The sequence below is a fragment of the Artemia franciscana genome, chromosome 5 (genome assembly GCF_032884065.1).
Source record: "Artemia franciscana chromosome 5, ASM3288406v1, whole genome shotgun sequence".
Taxonomy (NCBI): domain Eukaryota; kingdom Metazoa; phylum Arthropoda; class Branchiopoda; order Anostraca; family Artemiidae; genus Artemia; species Artemia franciscana.
In genome coordinates this window covers 40,355,918-40,368,355 of record NC_088867.1, presented here as the reverse complement: position 1 = coordinate 40,368,355, position 12,438 = coordinate 40,355,918, and the positions used below count along the sequence as shown (strand labels likewise).

The following is a 12,438-nucleotide window of genomic DNA, read 5'->3' as shown; positions in this document are numbered from 1 at the left end:
CTCAGGTTGGGAATAATGCATGGCAAAGTGCACTTTTCTCAAGGCTGGTTCTTTGGGCACTTTAACGTCTCTTTCTCGATTTTTTCCTTTAAAATCCCCTGACCATTCTCGGGAAGAGGGATTTTCATGACTGTTTCGAGGGGAGAGTGGGAGAATTTCCCGCATTAAAAGTTCAAAGGACTTTTATAGAAACTTCAAAAAAAATACAATTTGTGGCCTTAGCCCCCTCATATGCTTCAGACTATACTTGTTGATACCTAAACTGTCCAAAACCAAACATATTCCCTCCAAAAACTTTATAGTTTTGAGTTAGATACATAGCTTCTTTACCGACTGTTAACGTCTGTGAAATCTTTAATATTCGACTTTTTCAAAAAACTAAATGTGCCATCATTTCATGTAACCTTCAAATTTAAGACTACAGTAATTCAAAATTTGTTTTCTGTGGAGATTACATTTTAATTTTGGGTAGCTAATCGATTGTTCTGACTCTCCATCACTTTGCGATCTTGAAATTTTGACCAATCTTGATCTGGGGCTGCAAGTATGCCCAGGGGTTTATGACACGTTGCCGAGGTAGCAGGTTACAGTTCAATTGGTACTTGGTTTTAAACAAACTCACTAAAACTCAAATTTATGTAAAAGATACCATTGCGAAATTTAATCAACACAATTTTATTAAAAATATACAGGATGATTTTGGGTAATAAAATATTACAACCAGAAACTCTTCAGTACCCAAGTTTCAGGCTATTCAATACCTATTTTGTGCTTGGCATAAAAGAAAAAAGTCCAAGAAACCAACTCTTTTCTCTTCAATACTGACGAATGAGTGAGTGTTATCAGATAAAAAGTTTGCTTTACTACTTTCTTATTTTAGTACTTTTATGATACACCCCCTACCGCTGAAGTTGTTCATGCATTGATGCACTGCAAACTGGTTTCTTTTGCTAGTGTCTCTTAGCTTAGAGTTGAAAATATTGTGTTTCTAAAGTATTATAATTTTATCACACTTACTAAATAAATAAATAAATAAATTTATTCCTCACGCCTCTCAATACAAAATTTCTATACAACTGACACCTTTTTAAAAGAAAAATGTTATGGCAGGGCGAAGAGCGGATCGACTGCAGCACGATCTCCATTTAAAGTCGTCCTACGTTAAAAGTCTCGAGATATGGTATGTTTATGTTTAGGCTGTTGGAGAAGGCTTCCAGTGATTTCATCTTTTCTACTGGGAATGGTAGTTTGTTCCAGATCCTGATGACCCAGGGTATGAACGAATGATGGTAAGAATTAGATCTTGCAATCTTCATCTTTACGGGCTCCAATTGCAGACTGTGCGATCTTGTGTTGCTTTGGGGAATTTTTTGAACAAGCTTGTCTTTTACGTTCCCAAAATTCTCATGAACTATCTTGAAGAGGGTTTTTAAGTCTAAGATCGTTCTTCTTGTCTCAAGTTTATGGAGACGTAAAGTTTACGTAACTTTTATTAGGATTAACCTAACTTCATTTCTTGAGCATGAGGGAAAGGCTAAACCATACAACTAACCTTGTTTTTAGGTGCCCAAACCCAAAATGTTTGGAATTAAAGGAATTTAAAATCTGAAAAAGTACTTTTTAGGTCACTATTTTTCTGTGAAGTGAGGCTTAGGACCATTCTCAAGGGGGAGGCAACTCTTTCTTATAAATGGTATGTATAAGTTAAATATGTTTGATGAACCTATGCTTTAAGGAGAAAATAGACACCATTTTCATTTTGTGACAATTTTTCAAAAGTTTATCAAGGCGGAATTTCTCGTGTTTCAGACATAAAGTACCCCAAGATAACTACGCGAAAACTAGAAAAAAATTGATTGCATTATTGAAGAATAACACGAAGATTCTAGATGATAGAAAGTTGACTCATTTTTGGGAATAAAGTTATGAAATTAAGGTAGAATCTTTTTGTATCTTTACAATGAGAATAAATTTTTTATCATGCCCCTGCTATATTGGCAGTGTACTCAAAGATGTATCACCTGTTTTACACACAAGAGAGCAATAATATGTGCTTTAAGGCACCAAATAGCTGACAAAATCGCCCCCTCCCCTTATGCTGGCTAAAAGTCTGGACTACGAAAGCCAATGTTCAAGATGATAGTTAACAGCATATTAGATTTTGGAACGTGTTGATAATGGTCTGATTTGGTTAGTTTTAGAGGAAAGAGGAAAGGACTGGCCAATTTTGTTTATCTCCATACATAAATTGCGGTTTTTATACTATAGAATCCTATGAGGATCAAAATTTATGCATAGTTAAGTAGCAAGGTAGATGAAGAGGCACTATTTACTCTCAGACTGTCAAAACATCATGCATGCAGTGTTTTGGGAAAAGATGACAACATTAAATTGAAACTTTAGTCAATTATTCAAACTTTCAGTCAAAATGTTCAATTGGCAAAAGTTGTCTAATAATAGCTTTTGCAATTGGCAAAATTTCCTAAAAAATAGCTTTACCATAAAGTTGGAATTATCATAAGATTGTTATTCAAATCAATTGAAAATCGCCACAGTTTTTGGTCTCTTATAGGGCTAGATCTATCATAGCATGCATCCTGTAGACTAATTTCAATATAGATGTATCTTGATCTAGCATTTTATCAACAGAATCTCCTCATATCCTATTTTGCTATAACGGCTAGTTTCTTTAAAAATTAAGCAACAAAAACAAGCTTTTTTCGACCGAAAGTAAGGGCCAACATTAAAAATTAAACCTAACAGAGATTGTCAATTTCATTGTATATCAAATATTCAGTTTCATTTTATTCACTCTTTCCAAGGACTGCTCAAGACATACAGTTTTCAGGCGAATTATATTAAAATATTTTTTTTTGACTTATTACAACATTGAAAACAAAACAAAATTACATTCAAATAAATGTTGAACTGATGAGCTTTCAGAAATTACTAATTTAATTATATATCAAATATTCAGTTTGAGTTTTTAGTTCTTTCCATTTGGTTTTCAGTAAAAGAGCCAATTATGCAGAAGAATTTATATATTTTCAGTTAGGGAAGGGGGCAGTAGCCAAACTCTTGTTTGTAGTGATTTTTGTTTGCTTTAAGCTTTATTTGCATATTCAATTTAAGTATTACTCGTTTTCAGATTTATTTATCCGGTACTTAAATATTAGAGCAACCACACCCAAGAAGTGAATGTAGGTTAATACTAATGACATATACCAGAATAAGATAAAAATATAATACTTTATTACGAAAATTATGGAAACTACGACTGAAAATTATGGAAAACAGGCCACCGTGATTGCATTATATTAAATACCAAACTTGACCTAAAAACTCTATTGTGTATATAAAGCATTTAACAAAATATACCAGCATAGTAGCTTATCTCACTCAGGGTAAGCTAATTATCTCCGGGTGTGCACAAGTAAACCGGTTTTACAACAGATCAAGAACAAAAATGTGGTTGCTACAATACACAAGTACCATTTATTCATTTAGGTCAAAATGGTACCTTTGGTATCATTGTTGCTATGATTGCTTATTTAATTCCTATTTGTTTGTGGGTTTTATTTATTCTTTAATAATAATTTTTAGTCATTTTGGGTGTGAATTGTTATAGAGCCTTATTTCTGACGATCTTAAATTTAATTTGGCCTTTACTTGTCTTTAAAAACCTTCTTTTTTGGATAAAAAAAAATTAGTTTCTGTTCGTTTTTTATTGCCAGGTATAAAGTTAACTATAGTCTGTATTATATGGGGTAGAGAGTTACATCATTTATCTTATACCCAGAGAAGTACCACCAGGGGCTTTTTTTTACTTTTCTTTGAAAAACTTCTTTTTCAGAGTTAATTTCTGATTCCCAATTGATTTCTGTTCCTTTTTTGATTGCAGAAGTTTTGGTTTGGTTAATATAATTAATATTTCACCAGTTTTTCATGTCTCTAGCATATGAATTGAAATATCTTATTCTAATTAGTAGCTTTTGATTTCTTGTAATACTCCCTTAACATTCCCTGTAAGTTTCAACTAAATGCCATCAGCTGCTCCTGGGACATTTCAGATGCACCCTTCTGACAACCAAGATGCATATAGCTTCTTTTTATTGAATATTCTGACCCTTACCCCTCTTACAATATTGCAGATATACTCTGTTAATATCATGGATGCATAATGTCTTTTATTAGTTATCTTTCTATTATTACGTATTAACAAAACTATTTATTTTTTTATTATCTTTTATTTAGCTATCTTTTATCAGTGCTTTTATTTAGTTAAAAACACCATAAGCATTCCCTGAAGGTTCGAGGACTGTTCAACATACCCTGAAAGCTTCAACTTAATATCCTCAGCTGTTCCTGAGATGTTGCTGATGCACCCTTTTGACAATCAATATGCATATAATGTGTTTTTATTTCAGCATCCCCTAAAATTCTCTGAAAATAGTCTCAAGCAGTGTTGTTACAAGCCAAAATGTTTGAGGGGGGACAAGAAATTTTACTGACTGGCTGTCATTTTTACTGACCGTTTTTTGTCAATAATTAGCATAATGTTCATTTCGAATACAACATGTAAAACCACCGTACGAGTCGGTAAGACTGCTGGATTTACCAGGCCAAGATTTAGATTTCAGCACATGCCTTTCACAATTTTAATACTGTTTATTTAGCCAAATGGAAAATTGACCATTTGTAAAATCATGGCAGGAGTCAGTAAGACTGCTGCATTTACCAACAAAGTTCAAAATTTCTGCATATGACATGTCAGTATTTTCATGGTCTTTCTTGAACCGAACAAAGAATTTTAGTGACGTTGGGCACCACGATTTTACTGACTTTTTCCGAGTGACCAGAAACATTAGAGGGCTCCCCCCATTTGTGATGGCCCTGGTCTTAAGTGGATGCAAAACCAGTTGCCCGCAGTCACAGTTGCAAGTTGTCTTACAAAAAGACATAACTTACTAAAAACATCTGATCAAAATTTTAGAATATAGCCATCCTGTTTAAAATAGTGGAAAAGTCAAGTAACTATGCTTCCAGAGATGACAAAATCCCCCATTGCCCCTGGGGTGAGTATTGTCCATTGTTTACATATAAGGTTGATTATTGGGAAAATGTCATGTTTGATCCTGAGTCTCCAAAAAAGGCTGAGGGTATAGAGGGAAAACCTATAGGAAAAGTTTAGGGGAATGTCAAACAAAATTAAAACACACTATATACAGGAAAGCTGTCAAAAGGGTACAACAGCAATACCAAAGGAATGGCAATGTGTATTAAGTTGGAACTTCAAAATCATGTTGAGAGGAAAGTTGATAAGGATTGGAAGCCCCCCCTCCCCGTCTGACCCTTTTGGATGGTCCCATTTATAATGATAAAAATCTTAAGAGCCATTTTATTCAGAAGGGTTCCAAGGTTTAATAGCTATGCCTCTGGGGATGCCATACCCATACAACCCTTAAGGAAGGATTGTAAATGACCCAATTTGTCAAATTTATCACATAAAGGATTTATCATTGGGAAAGGGGGGTAACTAGAATAATTGCAATAATTATATAATAATTAGGCAATGAGATACCGTTCTAGTGTTACTGATGTTCTGAAAGAAACATTTAATAAATAAAATTAGTACCATTATACTCCTTATTTTATGCTATTTCTAATTATCATGGTCACTTTTCTGAAAAGCTCAACACTTATGCCTCCTTGATCATTGTACATATAGCCTAAGTGATGCTAGTGCAGGATTACTCCTCCTCAGAAGAAAACACATTAAAAATCTGAAAACAACTTTATAAATGTCATTCCTGAAAGCCATTCACTGTACTTTACTCCCTAATGTGCGACTATGTAGCCTAAATTATACATTCTCTATAAAAAAAAATTATTTGCTGATTTTGTCAATATTGCTACTTTGCTGTTAAATCTATCAAACAGTATGGGGCATAATAGTAATCAAAATTCTTAAAAAAAACAGAATTTTGATACCAACAGATGCATCAAAAGAATTGGCTTAGTATGCTGATTCCAAACATAAAAGATTCATTAAGTTTAGCATTATACATCAAAGGCTATAAGTCTGAGAAAATTTGGCTGGTTTAAAAAAAAGGGAAACACTCCTGAAAAGTCAAAGAATCTTGACAAAAATCACATTATCAGATTCAGCATATCATAGAGCTCTAATGTCAGGGTATTGACTTCATATCTGCAAAAACGTGGAAATTTGTAGTATATGAAAGAAGAAAGACCATGAATGCATGATTATTTGTTTTCGTTTTTTTCTTAGTGATGACTGTATCAAACTAATGTTCCTAGAGCATTGGAAAAGAGCTCATTTGAACAGAAATTAGAAGTTCTATTGCTTTTTAAGTGACCTTTTTACCCTCAAAATAGTTTGATTGAAATTTTGAGTTAGCCTTTTTGTTCAGCATAGTTTAAAGGCCCAACAACTATGCCCTTAGAGATAAAATGACAACTCACAGCACCTGGGAAAAGGTCCTTAAGCTATGAAGTTTGCCCATTGTTTGCTTACTTTTCTTTATAGGAGCTTCAATGAAATAAATGCATTAATCACAATCACTGTATGGTGTCAGAAGTGAGATCTTAGCATTGAAGTCTAACAGCATTATGGAAGTTCAACAGCAATCCATCAACTGGGATCTCAACTCCTTGGCAGATGAATGAAATCGATTTGAACAGCATGCCTGGTTGATGCTTATAGGACCTCTGGCATAAAAGATGGAAAAATCTCAGTGTGCCTAACTGCTTATCTGGATGGAAAAAAGGGAGAAAAGATCTTCAATACTTTCAAAATGGAAAAGAATGAAGCCCTTATCAAATACTTTAAAGACTATGCAAGCCCAAAGAGAAACAATGTGTTTGCAAGATACATTTTCCAGAAGCAGAACCAGTTAGAAAACAAAAGTATTGAAAGGTACATCACAGAATTAAAAACATTGGCATGTCTGTTCATAGAACAGGATGAAATAATTTGTGGTACCAAATTGTCTGTGGAATTAAAAACCAAGCTGTTTCAGAAAAATTGTTAGCAGGAGGTGACTCACTAGCTCTTGAGAGTGCAGTGTCAAGATGTAGAACCTAAGAAACAGCCCAAGCTCAGCTAAAATTGTTCAGTGAGAGTAAGCCAATATCTATCAAGCAGGAAGTTGATGCAATCACATCAGGTCAAAGCCAGAATAGCTTCTGAAACCAGAAATTATCTTCTAATAACAATCCCAGGGGTAGAGAATGTTATTTTTACAGCAGATCTTACTCAACCAATCACACATGTCCAGCTAAGGGGAAAATATGTACACAGTGGAAGAAGCCAAACCATTTTGCAAGGGTCTGTTGCAGCAATAAAAACGTAAACACCATTGATGAAGAAACTGAGTCCTTTAGAGGGGCAGTCAATGATCAGGAAACAATTTTCCTATATGCCATCAACAAAGGTAGTGGTATAGATGATGCCCTTGTCCCACTGACCTTAAACAACCAGCTTACAGTCAACTTCAGAATTAACACAGGAACCCAATCAAATGTCATTCCCAAAAATGTTTTTGACAAGCTTGACCCAAAGCCAAATCAGAAACTGAGCAGCTTCTGTGGTGCTAAGATTCCTGTCACTGGTACTTGTGATCTTACATGTAGCAGCAAACAGTATTCTATGGGTTCTCACAGATTCTACCTAGTTGGCTCAGCATCTACCCCAATAGTGGGATATTGATCCATCATAGACTTGAGCCTCATGAAACTGGTACTCAATGTTAATGCAGAACAAACCAGTATAGATGAGAGGTACAAAAGCCTTTCAATGATTCTGTCTCTTTCCATTTTGTTAAGCTTGTCCTGGAGTTTATCTTTTACTATCTCTGGTACCCTTCTGGCTGGATTGATGGTTGGTATGGACCCATTTTGTAGATGGATGTTGCATTCCCCTTCAAGTCAACCAATGCCTATTTATCCTTGAGTGTCATTTCAAGTGGCTTTTCTTAGTATATGACTTTGCTTACCTGGACTTTGAAGCTGGTGATACTTTATTTTCTATTCCCATGGGGATTAGCCTTTATGTTTAAATTATAATTTAAAGAAACAAAACACAGGTAATATTTTTAGAATGCTTCTTCTTCTTTCTTATATTTCTTGGAAGAAATATAATCAGCACCAATCACCTCATTACAAAGAGAAGTATTGCCATAGCTAGAACAAACTTGAAAACTTGATGCAGGCCTTGCATATAAAGTTTGAATCTAAACTTACTGATGAAGCCAAGACTAACCCAAAAAAACTTTTGACAGTATGTCTTTAGCCAAGACCAGAATAGACAATGTATGAAAAAACTGATAACTGTGCAAGATGGAGAAGTTACAGAGACTAATAAACTTGCTAATTTACTGAACCAGCAATTTGTCTCAGTTTTAACCACTGAGCCTGATGACCCTTTACCTTCTCTACCAAACTATAATATAAAAAGCCCCAATGGAAAGTACCATGGTATTATCTACAGAGGAAATTAAACATTTAAAAAAGTTGACCTGCTGCTGCTAGACATTGCAAAGACCTTTGACAAAATGCCCCATAGTTGACTGCTCTCAAAATTATCTGCTACTGGTATCAACTCATCCCTGATACCCTGGCTGATAAATTTCCTCACCAACTGCAAGTAGAATGTCTATTTATTTGTGACAGGTGGCCACCCAATCTACTCTGACAAGGCCACAGTGATGAGTGGGGTACAGCAGGGAACTCTATTAGGCCCAACCCTTTTCCTGATGTATATCAACAATATTTTCAATCATGTGGATAATAATATGGATTTGTTTGCTGATGATGCCATACTTTTCAGCATTGCTAATCTACATAAAATCCAACAAAATCTAGACAGGCTACAGAATTGGACTCACAACTGGCGTCTCTAATTCAATATAAGCAAATGCTGATTTTACAACTTGGACCTAAAAACCCAATGGCTACCTATTCAATTTTAAATCTGATCACTAATATAAGGGACCATCTAGTGAAAAGAGAAGAAGAAAGGGACCTTAGTGTGACCATTAATGAGGAATTGAGGTTCCACAGCCATATCTAGCATGTGCCCCTGAGCAAACTCTATCCTTGGTCTATTAAAAAGGACCATAAGTAGCCAATAGGCAACAATATCCATAAATTGTTTTAAGGTTCTTGTTAGACCCCATCTTGATTTTGGTATGTGCCTGGCTGGTCCTTTCTACTGGCAAGATATTAGGCTCACTGAGAATGTCCTGGGGCAAGCAACAAAGTGCATAAAAAGCCCAAAATCAGCTTATATGAGGAACATATCAAGTTACCTAGCCTACCTTTGTCTTCAGATGCATGTGTAGTGATATATTGCTGACTTATAAACTCCACCATCTTCAAGTGCAACCACAGTACCAGCCTAACACTGGGAGTCATCAACTCAAGAGCACTACAGGTCTGGAGGACCTTAAAGCTCTCAACTGGATTAAGGTGATTAAGGTAAGGTATAACATGATGTCTTTTCTTGTGTTTTTTCATAGGCTACTTTGATAATGAGTTCTAGAGAAGATTCCATTTTAAGCCCTTAATGAAGACCCAAAAGACAGAATTTAACCAATAGAGTAACCAAATGCCTAAGAACACATCTCTAATAAAACTGACTGGTGCAAAAAATTGCCATTTGAAGCTGTTTCAGAAATGATAAATAAACAATATAGTAATGAAAATTCAAGGGGGGTAAAATTCTACTTGATTGACTTTTGGCTATGTCAGAAAGGGGTTAGGTTAGGAAAATAAACCTTTCAGGGATGGGTCTAAATGCTAAAGTAGCCTATGCCCCAGGAAGGTATTTTAAAGTACTCACCTCTACTCCTTCTCCCTCTAGACAGCCCTTGTCAATTTTCTTCTCTGCTGAGGGCTTTACAGTGTACTCTCGATTGCTGATTTATTGTCTCTTTGCCTACAGTTTTGTGAAACCGCCCTTGATTGCGCCTTTTTCATCTGCTTCATTTCATAAAGCATGTTCCCAAGTTTCTTTCAGAGTGCGTCCTAACTACCAAAGTTCCTCGTTTTTGTTTTATGCCAAATTCACACAAATGAAAGAAACCGGTGGTTTTCCGTTTACTTTTTGTCTGTGGCGGATTCACACGACTGAGAAAATTTTAGACGAGTAACTTTTTGCCACCTCGTATTTTGAAGCATGTACCTCCACTTTTGTCCGTCTACGGAGCACTGACCTTTCAGAATCTTTGTTTTATAAGAGTGGAACTTTGCAAAATAGATCTTCTGTTTAAATGAAGTACAAAAAGGTACTTTCAGCTCATAACTTTGCTGAATCAAAATTTATGAGGCTACAAAGATCTGCATATACATTTCCTAAATTTAGAAAATAAAATATTGACAGGGTTTAATATTTTACTCAAATAGCAAAGTTATATTTTTCAAAACTAAAACCAAAGAAAACGGAACTGAAAACTAAAAATCAAGGTATAATATTGTTGCGTCACAAGAAATCACAAAAGTCATCCAAAATCACAAGAGATTTAACATAGCAGCTTGGCAATAAAACATAAACTATTTAAAAAACTGTTACTACAAGCCCCAAAGGCCAAATTTGGACTTCGGAGTCAAAAATATCATAAAAAACCCACTAAAACCGGAAAACTGGCAAAGAATACCAAAATGACAACAAAAACGAAAAATCAGAATTAATAATCTTTTTAAAGTTAATAATTGCACTTTAAAATGTCAATCAAGAAGTTAAAAAAGTAACACCCTGCCAAATTAAACTAAAAAAAAATAATATAAACACATGCTAAAAAAAATTAAAAGGGACACTAAAAAAGGAGGAACTAAAACAAGGTAATAAACACAAAAACTGAAAAAGTTAAAAATACAAATAAAAAAGGTACATGTATAAAAATACTCATAAATATTTCCGCAGGACTGATTTTTCGATATGTTAAATTTTTCCGATTCTTCACGGGAGACACCAGGGCACCAAACTGGACAAGCATATTCACCATGCGAAAAGAGACACAAAATTCAAATCCTTAAGGAATAGGAAGGGGAGACGCTAAATTAATTTAAGAGCTTAAGGAGGGAGATAGACGCATTATGTCAATGGATGATATCTTTAACATGAATATCCCGCTTTAAAATAGAAGAAATTGTGACGCTAAGCTATTTAAAAGAGGACACCAAAATTTCAGGAGGGATTGAATTAAGAAAGTAGGCCAAAGATTTGAAGAAACATATCGATATTATCATGGACTTTAGAGAGGCTCACTGTCAAATTTAAGTCCGAGGCATCATGTTCAATTTTACTGAGGATACTAACAGGGCTGTATTTTTGATTTCCAAATGAAGTTTCAATACTCGTTAGGTCCTTGACAAATTTCCGACTGTCAGAAAATTTCTTAGCAAGGCTGTTAATCACAAATAGAAGAATAGCACTGCTTTAATAAAGAACGATGTTTGCACAATGTATTGTTTATAATTATTTTTCCTTCGGGAGGGTGTGGTTGAGACCAGGACACTTCGTATAGAAAAAGTTTTCATAAAACATTCAAAAAGCTCTCTTTTGATTTGAAATTGAAAGGGCTAGTGCCCTTTTTAATAATCAAAAGTAATTGGAGGGCAAACAGAACCCTCAAGCCCATCACTTTCCCTAAGACATCCAGTTTCTTTTTAGAAAGCCATTTTGTTCAACGTAATTGAAAACCCGCACTAGGATACCCCTGTAGTACAGCCTATTGATGGTGAGGCTAAAATACGTAAACTAAAGAGAACTTCAATATGCCCCCTTGACATTCCAACTGATTTAGTAAAAGCATTTCCTGATAAGTTATCAAAAACTTTATCAAATATATTTAATACAATTACTAGAAGTGGTTCACTTCCTAAGTTCTGGAAAAAAGACTATGTCACACCCATAAAGAAGAAAAGTATTAGATTAGATTTTTATGGAGTTCGACCAATTACCTTAAAACCAATATTCTCTAAACCGTATGAGAGTTTCGCAGCAGATTGGCTTAAAAACACGATCCTTGTACTTATTGATGAACAACAATTCAGAAACATGAAAGGTTTATCAACGACACATTACCTGGTCAGTCTCCTCGATACTGTATATAAATTACTTGACGAGCCAGATACCTGGCTCAATCTCCTTTTAATTGACCTTCCAAAGGCTTTTGATCTTGTTAGTCATAATGTTTTAGTTGAAAAATTGCTGAATGAATTTAATATCCCCCGTTTTTTAGTCAATATTATTGCATCTTTTCTGTCAAGAAGGAGTCAAGTTGTCAAGCATAAAAATATTTATTCTGATTCACTCCCTATTTCTTGCAGAGTTCCGCAGGTTGCACTTTTAGGTCCTTCACTATTTTTAGTAATGATTAACAATTATACTAATGAATCAGCCAAATTATGGAAGTT

At 34.7% G+C, this 12,438-nt stretch overlaps 2 protein-coding genes across 3 annotated transcripts in view; one reads left to right on the top strand and one right to left on the bottom strand.

Annotated features, from left to right (window-relative positions):
- The window catches only part of LOC136027400 (LIM and senescent cell antigen-like-containing domain protein 1), a 55,009-nt gene extending 44,962 nt beyond the window's left edge, over positions 1-10,047 (bottom strand). Inside the window, exon 1 of the mRNA XM_065704620.1 lies at positions 9,863-10,047. The gene's annotated coding sequence lies outside the window, so the exon portion shown is untranslated. The remainder of the gene's footprint in view (positions 1-9,862) is intronic.
- The window catches only part of LOC136027398 (protein misato homolog 1-like), an 88,825-nt gene that overhangs the window by 467 nt on the left and 75,920 nt on the right, over positions 1-12,438 (top strand). The window contains exon 1 of one of the 2 annotated variants that reach the window (XM_065704614.1): positions 8,471-9,498. The exons of the other annotated variant lie outside the window; for it this stretch is intronic. The gene's annotated coding sequence lies outside the window, so the exon portion shown is untranslated. Of the gene's footprint in view, positions 1-8,470; positions 9,499-12,438 lie in introns of those variants that run through there. 2 annotated transcript variants of the gene reach the window in all.